The sequence below is a fragment of the Temnothorax nylanderi genome, unplaced genomic scaffold, assembly GCF_030848795.1.
Source record: "Temnothorax nylanderi isolate EJ_2023f unplaced genomic scaffold, tnyl_v1.0 TNYL_tig0219_pilon, whole genome shotgun sequence".
Taxonomy (NCBI): domain Eukaryota; kingdom Metazoa; phylum Arthropoda; class Insecta; order Hymenoptera; family Formicidae; genus Temnothorax; species Temnothorax nylanderi.
This window is the reverse complement of record NW_027249281.1, coordinates 236,798-256,117: the sequence shown is the minus strand read 5'-3', so window position 1 is coordinate 256,117 and position 19,320 is coordinate 236,798. Positions and strand designations below refer to the sequence as shown.

Below are 19,320 nucleotides of genomic sequence, written 5' to 3'. Positions count from 1 at the left end.
AAATATAAATAACTTTTTAAGTAATTTAGATCTATAAAAATAAGATAATTTTAAGATATTCTATATTATAATTGCAATAAATAATTATTTCGATATATACTCTTAATGTAGTGATTTCAGTTTACTTAATTATCTCTTATCAAGATTAATTTAAGTTCCTCTTTTGATTTTTTATATTTTTTTTGTGAAATACTTATTTTTTATTAAATATTATTCGCTGAACATTCCTTTAAATAAAATAACATAAACTTTTTTTACAAACAAGGATAAAAGAAGGAAAGAGAACATTAATCTATAATAACAGTAAACGATAACGCCATAACGCAACATCAACGATATAATACCAACGAGCAATTATACGGCAAAGTTTTAATATTCAAACTACAATTTGTGCGAAACCGAGGTAGCGCGCTGTAATTACGTGTTCTAATTTAGGGATTAAAATACGAGAAGACGCGCAAAAACTCCTCGGCGCGCTCGGAGCGCGCGATCGCGCGCGTAATGCCGGGGACGATAATTGAAATTGGATACGAAAGGAGGACTCGGTTAATAAAGCCAATTACGATGATTCCAGAGATAGGAATGAGCGTCAATGTCGCGAGTGAGACAGAGAGAAAGAGAGAAAGAGAGAAAGAGAGAGAGAGAGAGAGAGGTTTCCTCCAAAAGGTAAGAAAGCATTTCTTCTTCTCACCGCCGGAGACGCTCTTACATCAAGAATGAATCGTCCTGAATTGCATTACGGCGAAACGTTCGAAATCTCCATCCCCGTTAACGAAATTCGCGAAACATAATACGCAATTATTCGTCAATTAATCGGATGATTGCGATTTTGCCTTCTAGCCGAACGAAATTTAATATAGTGCGTAGGATATGAACTTTGCAATAATAATATGCATATAAGCATAAAAAAGACGAAGTACGATACACAATCCAGTTTATTGATTAATTAATTTATTGATTACAGAATTAATTATGCAGGAAATTAAATTATATTTTAGTAATATTTTGTTGTTTTTAGATGAGATAAAATGTGAGAGATGAAAATATATAGTTAATATATGTAGAAGTTTGTATAATCTATAAAAGTTACCTTTTTAAAAAAAGGTGTAAAAAGACGCCAAATACACGCGCCTGTCTATCTACAAAAAGTATGATATTAGAAAAGCACGATAACGAATGATTATCGAATTTAAAAATGTTAGAAGCAGTATAGGGTTATCGATACAATTGTAACTTGTGCGATTAAGTAGTTTTATATTTAATTTTATTTATATGACGGGAATATACTAAAAAAGTCAAATTAAATTTGCGTATCCGTTAATACGACGAGGAATTCTTATCAGCTTCTCTCGTTTCTCTTAAAACCGGCAGCAACAACCGAGATTTCATGGAGGGACGTGAACGGGAGGAGGAGGACAAGTCCCGCGGGACGATACATCGTTTTCCCAACTATCGGTTCGCATCCAACTTTTCCCACTCTTTTTCAAAGGCCGGCAGATGTGGATGGGTGGCAACAAGACAAATTATCGGGAGGTCGTGGATATTCGTCCCCTCCCCCCATTCGCTCGTGGCGTTATCGTCCCATAAAAGCTCGCGCAATGTCTGGGAAGTATGTGGGAATGAGAGTACGAATGGCATATAAATGTATAGGATGGCTAAAAATAGATAGATTCCGGAATAGTCCAGCTTTATTGTTATGCCTTTACTTGAATGGCTGCGCATTACTGGTCGGCACAATCTGCAAATCGCTGTCGTTCAAACGTTCGATGCTTTGATGCGTATAATCGCAGAATATCTGCGGAATAAAACTTGTGACTGTCTAGTACAATAAATATCTTGCGGTTTTATTTATTTCCTGGAAAATTTTATTATATTGTGTAACTTTATCAACATATATTTTATATTATTCATTCTTTATAGAATATGATTTGCATTTTACAACATAATTTTATAGCAATTATTGTAATATCGTAATATCAAATTTGTTTATTAGATGATTTTGATCATTTAATTGATACGTCATTTCGAAAATTTAAATATTTAACTAGGATAAATTGAGAAGCGATCTGTGTTCTCAGAACCGTACAGAGTAATGTATCGATACTTCGATACTTACTCTCCCGGGAGCCTTCGACCATGTCGTGTTCTGTTGGTGGAACAAGAGTCTGTACGTTGTTTTGCGAGAAATTTACTGATGGAAGCATCGTTTGCCTTTATTTACTATCGCATTCTCTATACAGAAGTAATTAAATAAATGCAGCCATTATATATCGTTAAATACAACGTGGAAAGTAGACTACAGCTTGATAGCTGAGAAATATCGTCTAGAATAATGACGCTTCGCAATGTCTATCGCCAAAAATTGTTACAAATTTTCCTGAAAACTTTCCTAAGCATAATTTTGAAATTTAATAATGTCTTTCATAAATTAGCGAAGGGCAAAAACATTTTGAAACGCTGAATAAGGAGCCGGCGTTTACTTATAATACCTTACGTGCAACAACTTTTACTTCTCATTAATTATTGCGGACATAGCGATTTTTCATATGCTGTAGAGTGTAGAATATCGTGCGTGTCAATACGCTGATATTAATTATTCCGAAGCTTCTTGTAGGGCAGATGGTGCGAGAGCTTGTACGCCGTTGCAACAGCAGCAGCGAAAGCGGGCAATTTGTTGCCGAAAACAGTTTTTCTGGGCTTGACATCGAACGAGTTAAAAGAGTAATGAGGTGCATTCACTTTTTATTATTTAACAGAGCCGTAGGGAGCGCAATTAAGCTAGCAGCGTAAGTCAGCAGGGAATCTGTACGTTATTGCGGTATCGATTAATTTGCAGAATAATGACGTAATTAAGTTTTCCGAGGTCCCCGTGGCTACTAGCAATCTGTTTCCCGATTGCTTTACCGAATTTCTAAGAGGAAAGGGAGTCTCGAATACGGCAAATGTGTTTGCATTGATGATCTTAAAGAAACTCGTGATTTCATTGTGTGTGCGCGCATCTCTATTTGAAAGTCAGATTAGCCGCGTCACCCGTGTGTTTCAGCAGAGAAAACTACTGTAGCGGCGCGGAATCGCAAAGTTTTAATGAAACAACACGGCGTTATAAGGGATATCAGGCACGACAATGTTGCACGTAGCACGTAGGAAAGTTTGACGATACCGTAGTGACAGCGTTATCAGTCGTAATACACAGCCCCTATCCGCCGCGGAACTTTAAATCGAAAGGGTCGGCTACATAAAGAAAGGATATGCACCGGATCCGGCCGCGTTGTCCGAACGAGTTTCCGACTCGTCATGCAACGGGCATCTGTATGTACCAGCAGACTATCGCTATTCGCGACTCCCCGAGCGTGATGTTCGGTATTCTTACGGATTCGGATTACTTTGCTTGCGCGTCAGATGCCTCGGATACGGAATCCGAGAAGCTCAAGCGCATCTCGGGACTAGTAGTAATTCTGCCGATCCGGTTACGAGTGCGGAAAGAGACGTGCATTGTGACTGCTCACGTACATCTCTCAAAAGGATTTTATTTTGTTCCGCAAAATCGATCGAGGATCCAACACAATGCGATATAAATTATAAAGAGCTTGTTAGTTGTAGCAACGAATATCGATGATAATATGCGTTTGGTGCTTGTTAATTTCTCGATATAATTAATACGATGTATCGAGAGAATATTTTTGTAATATTTACAATATAATATTATATGTAGTAAAGTCCAAAAGTGTTGTTATACAAAGATATAATTTATTATATGAATTTTGGAATTTATCTAATCAGTAATAATTTCCGTCAAGGATGTCGCATACGCATTTCTTATACCTTATTTATTACCATCTATATTTTTATTAAATAAAATATTTAGATAATACAAGCGTCTATATAAAATCCCACTTTTATGCATAAAGTATATTATACCGTAAAAATTCAAATTGAAATGTCTGATATAGATATTATTTGCATATAAAGTGTATCCCAGGGAATTATTCAAAAACTGCTTGCACAATTTAGCGACATCGGTTTTTGAAAATCTTCAAAGAAATCATATAACATAATTAATGAGCGTTTTGAGTGCAATATTTATTTTTTTCGCAATAACAATCCGATTTTTTAATCATTAGAAATATTGTGTGCTTTATAGTCAGAATATTTGATGTCAAAATACCATCAAAATTGATGAGAAAGTTTATACATAGATAATACAACATGAAAATCGAACACAGAATGAACAAAATTCTTCGTTTATTCGTTGACGCAAGTTTTGCGGATTGGTCTATTATCGAATGCGATTTAGCGAATATCGGAAAAAGCCTAATAAAAATTCTGAAACTAGTAAATCTAAATGTCGTTCTACAAGCGGGAGTTTGATGAACATAAAAGTGAATACGAACGGCATTAATCAAAGCAATCTCCAGGCTATCGATTTATTCGGCACGGCGAGAAGCTGGCGAAGTTTACCGCCAATAACCCGACATCCGAGTGGAAATTGATCGACGCGTGACGGCGATAACTTTGCCTATTACGTGTCGGCAAAGTTTATGGAAAAAGTACGTGTCGCGGCTATCGTCTCGCACGCGAGGAATGCTGTTTAATGCGATAGGGAGGGTATGTGCGAACGTGATATGGTTAAATGTCACGTTTACAGTCTCGTCGACGACAGACAGCGAACTCAGCCTCATCGCGACTCTTTAATGCGGTCAATATTTGTCTGTAAAACGGGGTTACTGCAAAACTTTGTCAATTGCACATCACAGAGAATGTAGGGAGTTCGCAGTTAAAAACTGGTACGTAGCCAATCTATAGTTATTATTCATGCATTTCATTGATAAACGACTATGACAAAAACATATGAAAACAAAATCTAATTTGAAAGCTTTAGCTTTTATACAAACAGCCGTATATTAAAAAAGTTTTATCCGTATAGATAATGCCGTAATGTAGATAATAACGAATATAACTGTGTATAATTTTTACGTTTACATTATTTGTGCATTGTTATTAGTTGTTAGAGTCATCGAATATATCATTAAATACGAACATGTGCGTTAAATAAAATATAAGGTGATTATGTTAAACTGCAAGATGCAATGGTTTTTAATTCAATTTAATAAACAATCTATCGAGATATTGATCGATTAAAGTACAGTTCTGGTGTGTGTACGAATTTTGTCAACATAAATTGACAAAATTGGCAAGAAGGAATAAATATCTCTCCCACGAAAATACGAACCGTGATTCCGAATACCAACAAGTGCGGCCTACGTGCCAACATTCATTCTCGAAATCTCGACCCGCGGTGATGCGCCTCTGTATACTTTTCTCTTCATCCTTCCGCAATCCAGTGCTCCGTAAGATGCGACGGGACGGAAGAAAAAAAATTCTTGGCATTACCTCCTGGATACTATTATTCTCTCGCGAATACCTGACGTGGTCGAGTTTTTGCAAGCGTCGTCGAATTCAAGCAGATAGTCTACTGCAGCCGGCGCGTTCAAATTGTATGAATAATCTAGGTTGTGTATCACAGGGGGTAAAAGTCACGCGCGATTATGCGCAACTTTTCGCGATGATTTAACTAATATTTCACGGTTTCATAGATTCGCGCCGTACGACCATTGCAATTGTGCGACCATTGTGCGACCATTTATCGTATACGCGGAGCGCGTATCGAGCATTCACGGGCGATGAGCAATTATTGTGCTTGCCTTCGAGCTGATGTTGTGCGACCTTTCTTCGTAACGTTGAAACTACATCAATGTCAGAAGGCCGGAAGAGCCGACTGTGTTGCTGAAGTTTCAATCGCTGCACAATAGTTTGGGGCGATGCGTGAAACATGCGCCAAGATGTTTCGTCGCGAAGCGGTTTATCAGGAAGCATTGAACCGTGAAATGTAATGTTATCTCTTTTCTCGTCAACGGACGTCAATAGCGCTATCGGATTTCAATTCAATTTATATTTTTCTAAGATTTATTAAACGTAAATGACGTATCGCGTTTTAATCTCACCTTAAGGGGATCCTAAAGTCGTCTGTAATACCGACATTTGTTTTGGCGTCAACTTGCGAAAACATTCGCTTTATATAAAAATTCTACAATGTATTGTTACAAAAAGACTGTGGCGTGGACAGCGGATTACATCCAAAAATACGATACCGTTGTCAGAATTAGGTTTAGACTCTAAACAAAAAAGTTATCTGTGACAAAGCATTATTGCAAACGTGCACTAGCAATGCAGCGCCGCTATCCGCCGCGTGATATGCTTTGTCACAGATAACTTTTTTGTTTAGAGTCTAAACCTAATTCTGACAACGGTATCGTATTTTTGGATGTAATCCGCCGTCCACGCCACAGTCTTTTTGTAACAATACATTGTAGAATTTTTATATAAAGCGAATGTTTTCGCAATTAGAAATGTTGACACTACCGACGTCGAGGAAGTTCGGCCTCCACTATAGGATCCCCTTAATTACGTTAAAAACCGTCACCATAATCCATAATTATAGTTCATATTTCGAAATTCGCAATTATTATTTTATTTCGTATTCGTCGAGATTATTGCGATTCGGCTTGTGCAGCTTTAAAACTTTTTGATGGGTTTTCCCTCGAACAGAAAAAAATCGCAATGTGTGCACGTTGAAAAATTTTTCTGGTTGCATAGCGTGTTTCGGTTTCTCATAATTTTCCGGATACCCTTAATGGCAATATATAGCGCCTGCGAAAACTCGCCTGATACCATCCCGGTCATTTTTCAGGACGCTTCCCCATCGCGAGGCGAAATCGAATATCGGACGAAAGTTATCTTGTGGGGAAGGGGAAAAATACAATTTGAATGCAGCGTGAAGCGGCGAGTCCAAACTCCATACGCGAAATGCCCGTTCGTCGACCCCGTTGCGCTCCGGAATCATTCTGCGCCAGCCCCTTTCGCACTCCCTCCCCCTCTCCATCTCTCCCCTTCATCGCGCTGTACCCTAGCTGCACAGCACAGCACAGCACAGCACATGCATACGAAATATATAAAACGACCCGCGCCAGTGCCAAAATATGGCGTCGTATATTCGAGGGTCGTATGAGGGCGAGAAAGAAGAGCGCGCCGCGATTGGTTCGCCTTCGCGATGGTCTTGGATGCGACCTCCTGTTTCGCAACGACGACACGACGTTGACGTTGCGACTTTACGCTTCCCTCCCAATCGCAAAACGATCAAACTGTAAGCACATAACTGTGGTAGTTAAAATGAAAAACAAGTCGAAAGCATAGCTCGCGGCCATGTTCCCGGTACTTTCCAAGAGACATCGGAGGGACGATGGGAATTCTCAAGCAACACGATATTCTTACGAGCGAGCTGGTTACGTAACGATGCAGATAAATCAGAAATGACGGATGTATCGAGCAACTCATCTGGGACAAAAGTAGGAGCAAAGATACAAAGAGTGGCGGTTGCCATCAAAGCGTAAATAAATTGAAGATTTTTTAATAAATTAAAATTTAAAAGAGAACCGTGTACGTAAATTGTAGAACTTCCGCCAAAAAAAAATATCGCGATCTCTGATATATATGTATTTATTCGACTGTGCAAGCGGCTTTTAGAATTGCAATACTATAGCGCAATAACCGCGCTTCAATTTGCCACTTCAAGCAATTTCCGGGTTAAAACCCGGAACACGGAAGTACGTAACCCTACCCGTCCGGTGACTAACGCTTGTTTTTACGCCATCCATGACGTAATGGTAACAAAAATCGCCGATATCGATCGACAGTTTCAATAAACCCGGCAAACATCTCCGGATGCCGAGGCCGCGCCGTGCCGCTCTCGGCGCGATTCGGCTACGTTACTGCAGCACGTAGCTGGTTAGCGTCCGTCGGGCCGAGTAATGGCTAGACATTTTCTCTGGCTCGGGCCGGCCGTTTCGGCAACGCCCGAGTATAAATGGAGTTGTCGATATTATTCACGGCGCCGGACGAGGTATTGTTCCCGAGTTACGTGCGGCCGAGCGTCACTAGGCGGAACTAGGCTTGCAGCAGGAAACGGAAACCAGAGGTACCGAGTCCCCTCCTTCGTCTGTCCGGCTTCTATCCATCGAGGTGAGTGGAAAACGTTTGCGCGATATTAACACTTTAAACTCAGGGAATGGCAGGGCGATACAATGACGTGGTGCAGAAACGGCCACGATACGCCCAATCTCAATGCCGAAAGAAACGAATTCATCGATTCGCGAAGACCTCGGGACGCGAGCGCGTAATTTTCCTTCATCGTGAAGTAAGTTTTTACCGGGTTTTTTTTTTGCGATCGTCGAAAACTTCCCAGACAACGATACCCGGAAGTTCCGGTAGTGACGAGACGGATTTCTAGTTAAGAGGAGGTTTTGCCTGATCTACCGGGGAACACGGCACTGCAGATTGCACTCGGGTCGCACTGCGGTAGCTTGATGGCAACAGGGATCTACACTGTAATCGTACAAAAGCTATTTGACCACAAAAAAGATGATCTCTTTTCATCAGAACATTTTTTGGTCATTAATACAATTTCTAATCCTTCCTTCTTGAGTTGCAACACGTTGAGTTTTACTGTAAAATATTACAAGTTTGTTGGTCTATGATAACTTTTTAAAATAAAACACAAATTACACAAACACTTTAAATGTTTGAACTACATTTAAAAAAATACAGGATAAAAATGTTAATCGTTATAAAATTGGTTAAATATACCGCTACGATATTTGAATTATTTAGGCAAGGAGAAATGGTTGAAAAGAAATTCTGTCAGAGATAATAAGCGATGAAAAGAAGAGGGTCCGTTGTCATAATCGTGTCGAGATTGTGCGGAACATTTCAGAATTGGTGTTTTCATCGGCGAACAATGGTGAACCAAATTCTTCGGGACAACTGCCATGATCGGCAGAATTTTTCAGTAGAAAACGCGATTTCGTCGTGATTGGCCACTCCGTAGGAAGAGTTTGAAGGGATGGGAAGAAAGGGGGTGGGCGATCTACCCCACGGAGCCGGCTGAGATTACTGTCGAACATGTCGACCGGTTTGGACGTGGAGAAATTGTCCCTGGAAGACTCTGACGTTTCATTTTCAGAGCTGGCAACGCGCTGCCAGAACGATCATTTGTATTCCACTGGTCGCCCGGTATTGTTTCGATCGAATTTTTCTTATTATCGCAGTAGCATAAATCGATTAATGGCGCCTTTTCTTCGTACGTACTTCTGTACTCTCGAGTTTTCACAAACAGAATAAATACATTTTTCGCGTTCAATAGCACAAAAGTAGAAGACAATATGCGCATTTATTTCAACAAATTTAAATCTTGATATTGTGGATATCATAATTTCCATATGAACGAAAATGTAAATGAAAGACACATTTCTTTCTGATTTTATGATGTCAATTAGAAATCGTTAAATAATTGACCAGTTTTATTCCTAAAGTATAAATTTAAAAAATATGTTCTAAAAGAAAATGAAAAGTTACATATCTATCACAAATAAAGAACATTAAATATTATTTTTAACTTAGTTAAAACAATAATAGTTACTATGTTATCGTTAGAATAATTATTGATCTATTCGAAATGTACATAATTAAACACAGAATGGGGATATTATCAATATAAATTTGATATTGTAGATAATAACAAATAACTGTTTGTGCCAACATTAATAATTTAATCTATCTGTGCCAGTAAACTCGCGTTAAACGCATCGCGTGAATGCATAAAACGAGCACAGTGCCATGTATTTATGCAGAAGTCAGTTATTTGATCATATGAAATATTAATACTATCGCTAATGTCTGACGTCCGTCAACGTCACTGGATTATCGCAGTCAAATTAATTCCTGCCCGAGATTATTCGCAAGAGTCGAGCATTTTCTTTTCGCGCTCCCAATGGGATTAAAATTATCTATGCAGCTTTCACTTCGACAATAATGCTAATTAATCTCCCAGACCGGAATCATCCTGTCGTGTAATTAATACGCGCTCTTGTATCCGCGGTGCATCCGTCATCCCGGGACATATTATAGGTACATATTATACAGTTACAGATCCATGAGGAGTGCGGCGGACAGATATTGCGTAACGCGTCGAGAGAAAAAAAAGGCAGCCTGCTGACGAGGGTGCAAATGACAGAAACGCAGCAACGAAGAACGGGACGGGACGGACGCGACTTGTCGTCGCGAATATAATAATTACGTGGGACAACGGTCGATAAGCGACTGTAGGCGAGAAAGAGGGTGAGAGACCGCTGTTATTATTACCGAGCCCAACCGGTATCGCCAAATGAAAATCTCCATTCGATTTCCCGAGTTAAATGAGGAGAAAGACGAAACATAATAAATTGCGCAAGCGGCCGACTGATCGGATCGGGAAGAAGAGCGACAGTCTCGATTTACGTCTCAAGACATTCAGGCCGATAACGCTCTAATAAACGTGTTTGCTTGTTGTCGGAGCATCTGATAACGGCAGTGAATCGAATGGCAAACTTTCTCAAGTCCTTTCATTCGCGTTCAATATACGCGAACCATTCTCCGATCGACCAACGTTGCATAATGTGCCGCTCGATAATGAGCCGTTCCATTTACCTTTGTAGAACCGATCGATTAGGTAAACTGATGAAGGCTTGATTAGGATTTACGGTTAATAATCACGCGATCTTGCGTAGTAGCATGCTCGTAACGAACACAAAATGCATTTGATATATGATAAGTTACATTATGATAAGTTAAACTTTGTTTAAATGCTTCGCGTATATGCATTCGTAAGTATTTCACGTATCTTTTAATAATGTTGACGTATCATTTTATATGCTCCAAATGCTCAGTGCGAATTCAAATAAAAGTTTATTAGGTCTTCTTATAAATAATGCGTAATACACGTAATAGTGACACAATGAGAATTTATTTGTAAGAAGCACATATACAGACGATAGGGCGAATTGAATATTATGACGCAAAAGTGCAGATATTAATGAAATTACAGTTGCGATGGGGTAGATAAAATAGAGCAAGCTATCAAACATGTAAAGTTGGGAGATGTTTCAAAGCAATATAATGCATGATAGAAAATTAAATTATTTTGCAACTCGTTACAGTAACTATGGCAGCACCATATTATAATTATCATTGTACGGACTTCAATAAGCGTGTAAAATATGTAATTAAATAAACGCTGTATATAACCACGTATAATTACGTCGCCTTAATTTCATCGGATTCCATCGCGATGCAAGAATCCACGAGTGTCATGCGGGAAGGGGTAGGAGGGCTAAAATTACATCGCACAATGTTCGAGCGTGCGAATGGAAAAGCTCCGGGGCCAATGTAATTTGCGCACCAGGCTCTATGCAAGTGTCACCGGCAGGCGGGAAATGCTTTTCTCAAAGTCGCGGTGAGTTCTAGCCGCGTCACTTTGCGTAAAACCGGCGCCCGGGCGAGTCGGTTACTTCGCCGCGACTTCTTTCAAGTTCGTCGCGATACTTCATCTTCCTTTCCAGCGACGGATTCCGAGGACAAAATAGTTTCGTTGAGAGAAAACCTTTTTCTTTCTCTGTCTTCCCCCCTCTCTCTCTCTCTCTCTCTCTCTCGCTCTCTCTTTCTCTGCATACATCGAGAGTCATGTCGTAATTTCGGTCCTAATGACTTCGTCCGAGGTTGTATCCGGAAGCGAGCGGTAACGTAATAACGCCCGGCCACCGATAACCGGTTGTGATTACGTCGGATGTAAGTCCGTTTCCGCGTGGAATATATAAGCGGGCGGCAGATTAAAATCAGCTTATAGTCCAAAACACGGGCACGAGCGCGTGCGCGCGTGGAAGCGCTGGTTGATTCATGGAGGTGTATTTTTCGGCGTACCCCGATCGTCGGTCGTGGCAATCACGAAAGCCACCATGTAATAGAGTAATAGAGTTCTGAAATCAATGGGCTGTATAACGAGTGCCCTGGGACTCATACCTAACTGTAGCCAACATCGGGCGGGCGGTGTGTACGTATGCCGTATAACTGCCCCGGCTTTTCTAATCAACGCCAGCCGCACCGGCTACACCGCGTTAACGTCACAATGCACCGCAAGAAATAAAGCGACGACCCATGTGAGATAATGAGCGTGAACAATACGCGCGACGGTATACCCGGCCGCGAATGATGTTGACAGGTGCGCTAATTGTTGCGCCTACCCCGCCGATCTGGATTTGATCACAATAACGGCTTTGATACCGCCGTTTATTTATATTTTTTCATCGTTATATCTCAAACCATTTAATTGCGGTCATTATAGCATCGGAAAGAATTACGTTTCAAGCAAGGCGAGCCTATGTCTGACCATCGATCGACTTGTATCACTCAACTCGTAATAATATGCAAAATGTTTCAATACGTTATATTATATGTTTTATAAAGTGTTTTAATCGAATAAATTTTTAAAAGTACACATACAGGGTGTTTCAATATATGTGGACGTAACTTCAAGAGTGAATTAAGGACAATAAAAATAATAAAAAAAAGTTCGTGTAAAACATTTGTTTGATTTTGTTTCCGAGTTACAGGCTACAGGCTATGTATTTCAATAATATTCGTTATAAACTAAAATAGTATAATCGATTTCATTTAGATATTTATTATCAATACTTCCATAGCTCGTGTTTAAACTTACATGATACTCTGTATAATGTACAAATGTGAATAGAAATATAGAAAAATGTTTATAATCATTTTTGAAATATTGTCTAATTGTCAATCTATTTATATGTTTTAAATTCCTAAATATTTCTAGCTCGATAATGACGAATTCAAGTTACATTTTCAGCTGGCTTTCCGTGCGCGGCGATATATTTCAGGATACGATAACGTTCACAAAGGGCGTGATGCACTTTTACAAGCGTCTGACAAACGCAGTCGCACCGATCGTCAGACACAAAGCTGGGAGTCCATGACCGAAACGTACCGCACATTCACGATCATGTTCGGCGAATATGATGAGGTAGTGTGTTTGACACCTTCAGCGTGTTCATCTCTATCATGATGGTCGTGCCTCAGGCTGAAGAGACAAGCGAGCAAACAACACATATAGATGTGTTTAACATGTGTATTAAGCAACGGACGGGATACATCGGTTATTAAGCAGAGCCTTGCGGCAGGGAAGCAATCATGATTTGATCTTACGTAATAAAGGTAGTTCGGATCGAACATGTACGGACATGTCCCACAGGGTAGACAACACAGAGATGATATATCAGGTATAAAATTGTTGTTTCAAAGTGAATGAATATTCATTAATTGATTATGAAAGTGTTAAACAAACATTGTAAAAATTGGTTTAACATATAAGTATATAATAATACAGAAATTTTTTAAGTAAAGAATTCATATTTACATATTCCATATAATGGAAGGAATAAATATTTTGAAAATATACTTATAACGAAGTTTTAAGACAGACCTGTATATATTTTGATATAACACATATAAATCAAAATAAAATCGTCTCCACGTTTATAAATTAATAACTTTCTGATACGTACAGTTACCTGTGTCTATCGAGAGGTTTTGTGTATGTCTGGCAGAAAGATTTTTCCAGGCACTAATTAAGACAGTGTCGGATGAGATAAAATATTTAGAAAATACCACGCTGACGGTCCATACGGATTCTATATTAATTCGGTTTTGAAATTAAACACCCAGAAGCGATGTTTCAGTATTTGCTTAACGTTTGCATACGCGTAGATATTAGAAACGCGCGCTGCGAGTGTACCAGATGCATAAAGTGCTCTGTGAAGCGTTGGTGTAACCGCAGATACCGCGCTATAAGAGCTGCGAAAGCGCTATTTCTCACATTACATCGTAGAAAAGGATTCCCGCAACGTGGACGTAAATTTCACTAAACACTTTTATGACGGCGCAATACATCGACAATTCATTCTGACCCAGTTTGTAGATCAGCCGCAGGAATGGAGCTTCGATGTCGTCCCTATAACTGGATATAGAAAATCGAAGTTGCATAATCTGACGAATCGAGAGCAACCACTCGACAGTAACCACGTAGGCTTATCTGGTATCTGCTGTTTCAACAATGTCGGCCTCTATACCAACGATCCTCTCTCGATATAAAAATATCGTGCTGCTTTTACTATGCGGATACAACGATACTATCGAAAGCTTGTCGATGTTTAATTTATAAATTCCGTTAGGGAAAATACGATAAATCGCAACTTTTTTCAATCCTTATATGTGAATCATATTGTTGAAATGAGGGTAAAATTAAATTCACAATATTAAATATCTATGTAACACCAATTCTTAAATTACAAATCTGTTAAATTGTACTTGAAATTAAATTTAAAAAACAATTTATTATCTGTCTGCGGTTTAATTGACGAAGAGTTATTAATTTTCGATTCTGTACAACGCGCAAATTTATATTTGTCAACAATGAAGCAGTGACTGCAAATATATAAGCAAAAAATTAGTCCATAAAATTTTTATTTAATCAATCGCGAACTATTCTGTACGTTATTAGAAGTACTTAGGCAATTGGATGAAATTCCATCTATATGATATGGGCTTGGGTAGTGAGAGGTAAGCGAGGTTACGAATTATTGGTCACGTAATGTCAAGTGCACCTTGGGTTTATCGTAAGCAGCATTTGACTCGAGTACAACGATCGATATCGAGAAACATCGGCCAGCCTCGAACTGCCCGAGGTTAGTGGGCACTCTGGTCAGTGGCATGGAAAACGGTCCAATTATGGATGACGCCTTTGATCGAGCTCGCGTGTTTAGCTAAGTGACAATAAAGGAGAAACGGTTCGCTAAGGATCGTCGTTAAAGATCGCTACCGCGTGTTGCATCGATCGTTACTTAATAATGCCCGGTTGCATATGACAAACGCGTAATCCCAAAGCGCAATTATCGCAGCACTGAAGTATTTTTGCTGTTACTAACGATAATCTGAGAATAATAATCTTTGGCAACTTTTGATAAGCACTCGTTATGTGAGGATTATATTCATTAGGACAGTTACGTCGACAATCCGGGTAAACTGACGACTTGTGATCCATTACCTCTCTTCTTACAAATTATAGCGTTTTATGCCTATAACATAAAAAATAAAGTGGAATTGATCGAGCCCAAATATACGTATATGTAACTTTACCAATATCAACGTTACCAAGTTTAAACCACTTCATTCGTGCGTGAGAAATCAATCTAAGCGTTATTACAGCGGACTTTTATTGCGCTTATTGGTTGTAAAGTAATATGCGTCTTATCTTCTACATCTACAAGATAGACGTGTTCTACCTTCAGCAAGACGTATTTAACATAAAAATAAAAATGTGTTTTCGCGAGGCGGATTATTGTCAGCAAGAAATGGCAGGATGATAAAATGCGCAGATAGAAAGAATGGAAAACTCGAACAGAATTTTAAAGCCACACGTTTTCGATAAAAGCCGGGTCGGCGCATCGCTGATGCAACCGCAAGAAACAGTAACTCGCAGATTGCAACTCGAGCAAAAAAGGGCAGAAAAAAAAATTTGAAGAAACTCGGTTTCGCCGACAAGAGCAGGCAATGTTCTCGTGAAAAACACACTGCGGACGTTCCTTCTATCTTGAGATCCCGCCGGGACCACTTGTACGTCCTTCCCTTCGTCAGATAAACAGGCGTCTCGGTCCGACTACAATATAAACAGGTTGCGAACGAATTACCTTGCACGCCCATCGTGTAGCGAGCGATGCGTACTTTCATCTTGGAACACATACATGTTCTATCCACGTGCCGCGTTTATGATACCATGTACGAGTATAAAATTAAACTTTTTTATTAACGCACACAGTGTGTTGTGTCTGGATACATCTACAGAATATCTTAGATAATATGCTTGAGCGTTTCGAATTTGACTTGTGCTCTTATTAAATCTAACTACTTTTTTCTTACTATGATTTATTCTAGTGCTTCGAATGCAATATCATCAATTTTGAACGGGTTTTACTAAGAAATAGACTTTGATTTAGATTATAACAATACATGCACAGGTTGTAATAATATAATATATAATATTATCAAATAAACTTTATATACAAAGACGTTTTAAAATATTTTTCTTAAAATAAAAAGCAAATCTCAATTCTATTTTTAAAATTATGGAGGTAGAAGTATGTTTATATATATGTAGGATAATTACCCCTAAAATTAAAAGATCCCACAGAAATTTATATATATATTTCATTTTATTACTATTTTGTATATTAAATTTTCTCCAAACTTTGAACTTTTATGTAATCTTAGCAGTGTTATATCATTTTAAAAACAAAAGTTTAAAATATTTTTTTAATGGTATAAAAAAATTAATTCGACAAAATTGAAATGAATTAAAGGATGAATATATTAAAAAATAAAAATAGTTGTTTCATTTTATATCACTTTTTTAATATCTTTGAGCTGAAAGCTTTTGGACTTTATTACTATACTATATGCATGTAGTAAAATTAATTACGTATGCGACTGACGTTTTAAGTTTCTTAAAACGCTTTCCTTTCTTTCCTTTCAGAAACGTGGGTGAGCCGCGTATACCTAGCCGCCGAGGAACATCATTCTTGCCGGTGCGTGTACACGTGACGTTATGATGAGGAAAGCAATTTTAAGACAAAAGATATCGTGTTGCGTAACTACGAGAAAGACTTATTTAACTAGTCGAGAAGGTAACCTTTCAAATGCAAGTCCTTTAAGACACACAGCAAGGTGGCAGGGATGCACTACAACTGCCTACGACGTCCTGCGCAAAGGGGCCATTCGCCATTCGTGGAAACAGCATCTTTCGCCCGAGCTCCTGATGTAACGCAACGTTTTAACATGGCTTGACGTCTTGAAAAGCGTCTCGACAAAGAAGAAAACGTGACGTTTCTATTGGCTCCTTTCACCTTCATGAAATAGATCGAAGAGTCCGAATCGTCTTACGAAAGGTGAACGATAGAACGAAGAGAAATACCTACGTCCACATTTTTCACTTACAACATTTGTCTCTCTATAAAGTACGGTTTATGGCATTTTTCTTGAGTATAGCACCATATAATCCAAGCTATCATTAAAAGACCCGTTACAGTTCACAATTCGTGCGATTTATTATTAAATTCAATTCATCGTCAAGATGAATATTACGTATATATACCTACAAATATACAGTAAACAACATATTTTTTAAAAATATAATATAATTTCTTTGTAATGTAATATGAAAACATGTAATAATAGAGAAACGAAAAAGTAATGTGTTTCTTAATAATTTTTAATGGTTTCTGCATTATGTAACGCCATTGTTTTCGGTTTTCAAGGGTGGATCTAATATTTATCAGTGTGACGTCAGCCAGGTATATAATAAATAACCAAAGGACGCGCAAGTCAAAGCGTCAGGGAACCTTTCTCTCAGATATTAAATTTATTTTGTACGCGCACGCGGATCGTGTATCGTCTTGAAAACTGCATTTAATATTTATATTAAAAAACACTCAATGTACTCTATCCGTGTATCCATTTCTTAACTTTAAATTTCCGCGCATCTCGCTCGCCGTCCGCGGCAATAATAAAGCAAGCGGATGGCGTACATGGCACATGGCTCCCTGATCGATTCTGAAACTTATACGTTCGCTCGCGCGACAGGATACGACGCTTAAGTGCACGATCTTTGCACACTTGAATGCTCTTTCGGATCACGACTGCAGCGCGCGCAATCGGGACGCAAGCAAGCGGTCGGCGCAAAAAAAGAGTTCAATATCCCACAATGGCGTATCCGGATCGATCCCTCCGCACGCCCGTCGACCGGCCAACGGAAGTCGTCGGGGTCCCGTCGGATTTCCCTCGTACACGCCGATAGCGCGCCGGTTTGTCGCCCGCATCGAAAAAGTACGGCCGGAAGTCGAAAATCACGATTTTCGCGTCCGCCCGCCGCCGCCATCGTCGACATTTGTCTGCGCGTCCGTCGTAACGGGCCGAGCCGGCTTTTGTTCCGACGACAATGAAGCGCAAAACCGATTGGACGGACGCTGGCAATCGCGCTGCCGCGCCGCGTCGATCGATAGCAATCAGCGTAGTTCGAATTAGAGAGTTCGAGTCGTAAATGGCCACGCGCGGAGGGTAACTCGTGTCGTGGAGCCGCTGAAATTGAGTCTTCCCAAGTGACGATGTTCTTCCCTGCGATAATCACTCACTGCATGATTCTGCGGCTTTCCAGCTGATCCAATTCAGTCAAAGTGGAGGCCTTAACGACACAGGCCTTAACGCCAAATTAAGGTACAGAATGCAAAAGATTTAGGAGGTATCCACGTGCAGTTCTTATTGTTAGTTTCTGATTTCTTTTGGCTAGTATGTTTTTTTATTTATTTAGAGAAGACAAGGTTTGAGAGTTTACTTACAATTAGGATGACAAACATATAAATGTGAAATGCGTGGATATTTTCATAAGTCTAGGCATTTGGATTATGCTCTGAAATATTTTTAAGACGTATAGTCTAACTACGCGAGAAAGGATTGACAATGTTAAATGTAAGTAATAGAACAGATATATCAAACAATTATAATAATAGGTACGTGTGAATAAGAGGATCTATCAGCTGCTCGCGGCATCGAAATATGGTCGTAATTTACGACGAGATAGAAAGTTCTGGCGGTGGCAATTCAGCAATTAAAATCTCATCCGAAATACGAGCCGGAATCATCATCAAGCTACGGCGAACAATGAAAGTGAATTTTGATAAGTTCCAAACTCCCCGGAAACCGTCGTTCAGCACCGAGCTTATTAAGAAGAAGAGGGCTGAAACTCATTCGTGATCTCTTGTTGTTTACTCGCGGTGTGCGACGCCATTTTATTTCGCAGGTTCTTTTCTCAGCTTAATGAAAGAGACGTGATGTTTGCGATGCGGAAACGGCAAAACTTTGCTGCCGCGACGCTTTCAGAAAGATTCATATCCCAAGGAATATAGTGCCGTATTTTCCATAGAGAGGGAGAGAGAAAGAGAAAGAGAAAGATTAACATGTTGCGAGTCCGAAACGCGTATTCGCTAAGCCAAGCAATCTCATAAGAGATAAAAGTATTAAAGATGATACCAGATTTCAAAAATTTGGAATCTCATAATAGATGTGTCAAATGTTTTTAATAAATTTAGTGTCTTATTTTAATACTTTTGGTTTTTTTATGCTTAATATAAATTATACTATTCTAATGTTTTAAATACTTAGTAAAATTATTCTTAACAGGGTACATAAAACTGTCATGTACAAATGAGTGACGGAGTGTTTGCAGAAACTCACGCGTTACCCAGATATGGGTGACATGGAAGTTGA

General features: G+C 39.1%; 1 protein-coding gene and 1 long non-coding RNA gene across 4 annotated transcripts in view; one reads left to right on the top strand and one right to left on the bottom strand.

The window, feature by feature from the left end:
• The window catches only part of Tei (irregular chiasm C-roughest protein teiresias), a 140,270-nt gene that overhangs the window by 19,711 nt on the left and 101,239 nt on the right, over positions 1–19,320 (bottom strand). The window lies entirely within an intron of this gene.
• Positions 10,046–17,251, top strand: LOC139779308 (uncharacterized). The gene is made up of 2 exons (XR_011719855.1): positions 10,046–10,230; positions 16,535–17,251. It is a non-coding gene; the product is annotated as an uncharacterized lncRNA (long non-coding RNA).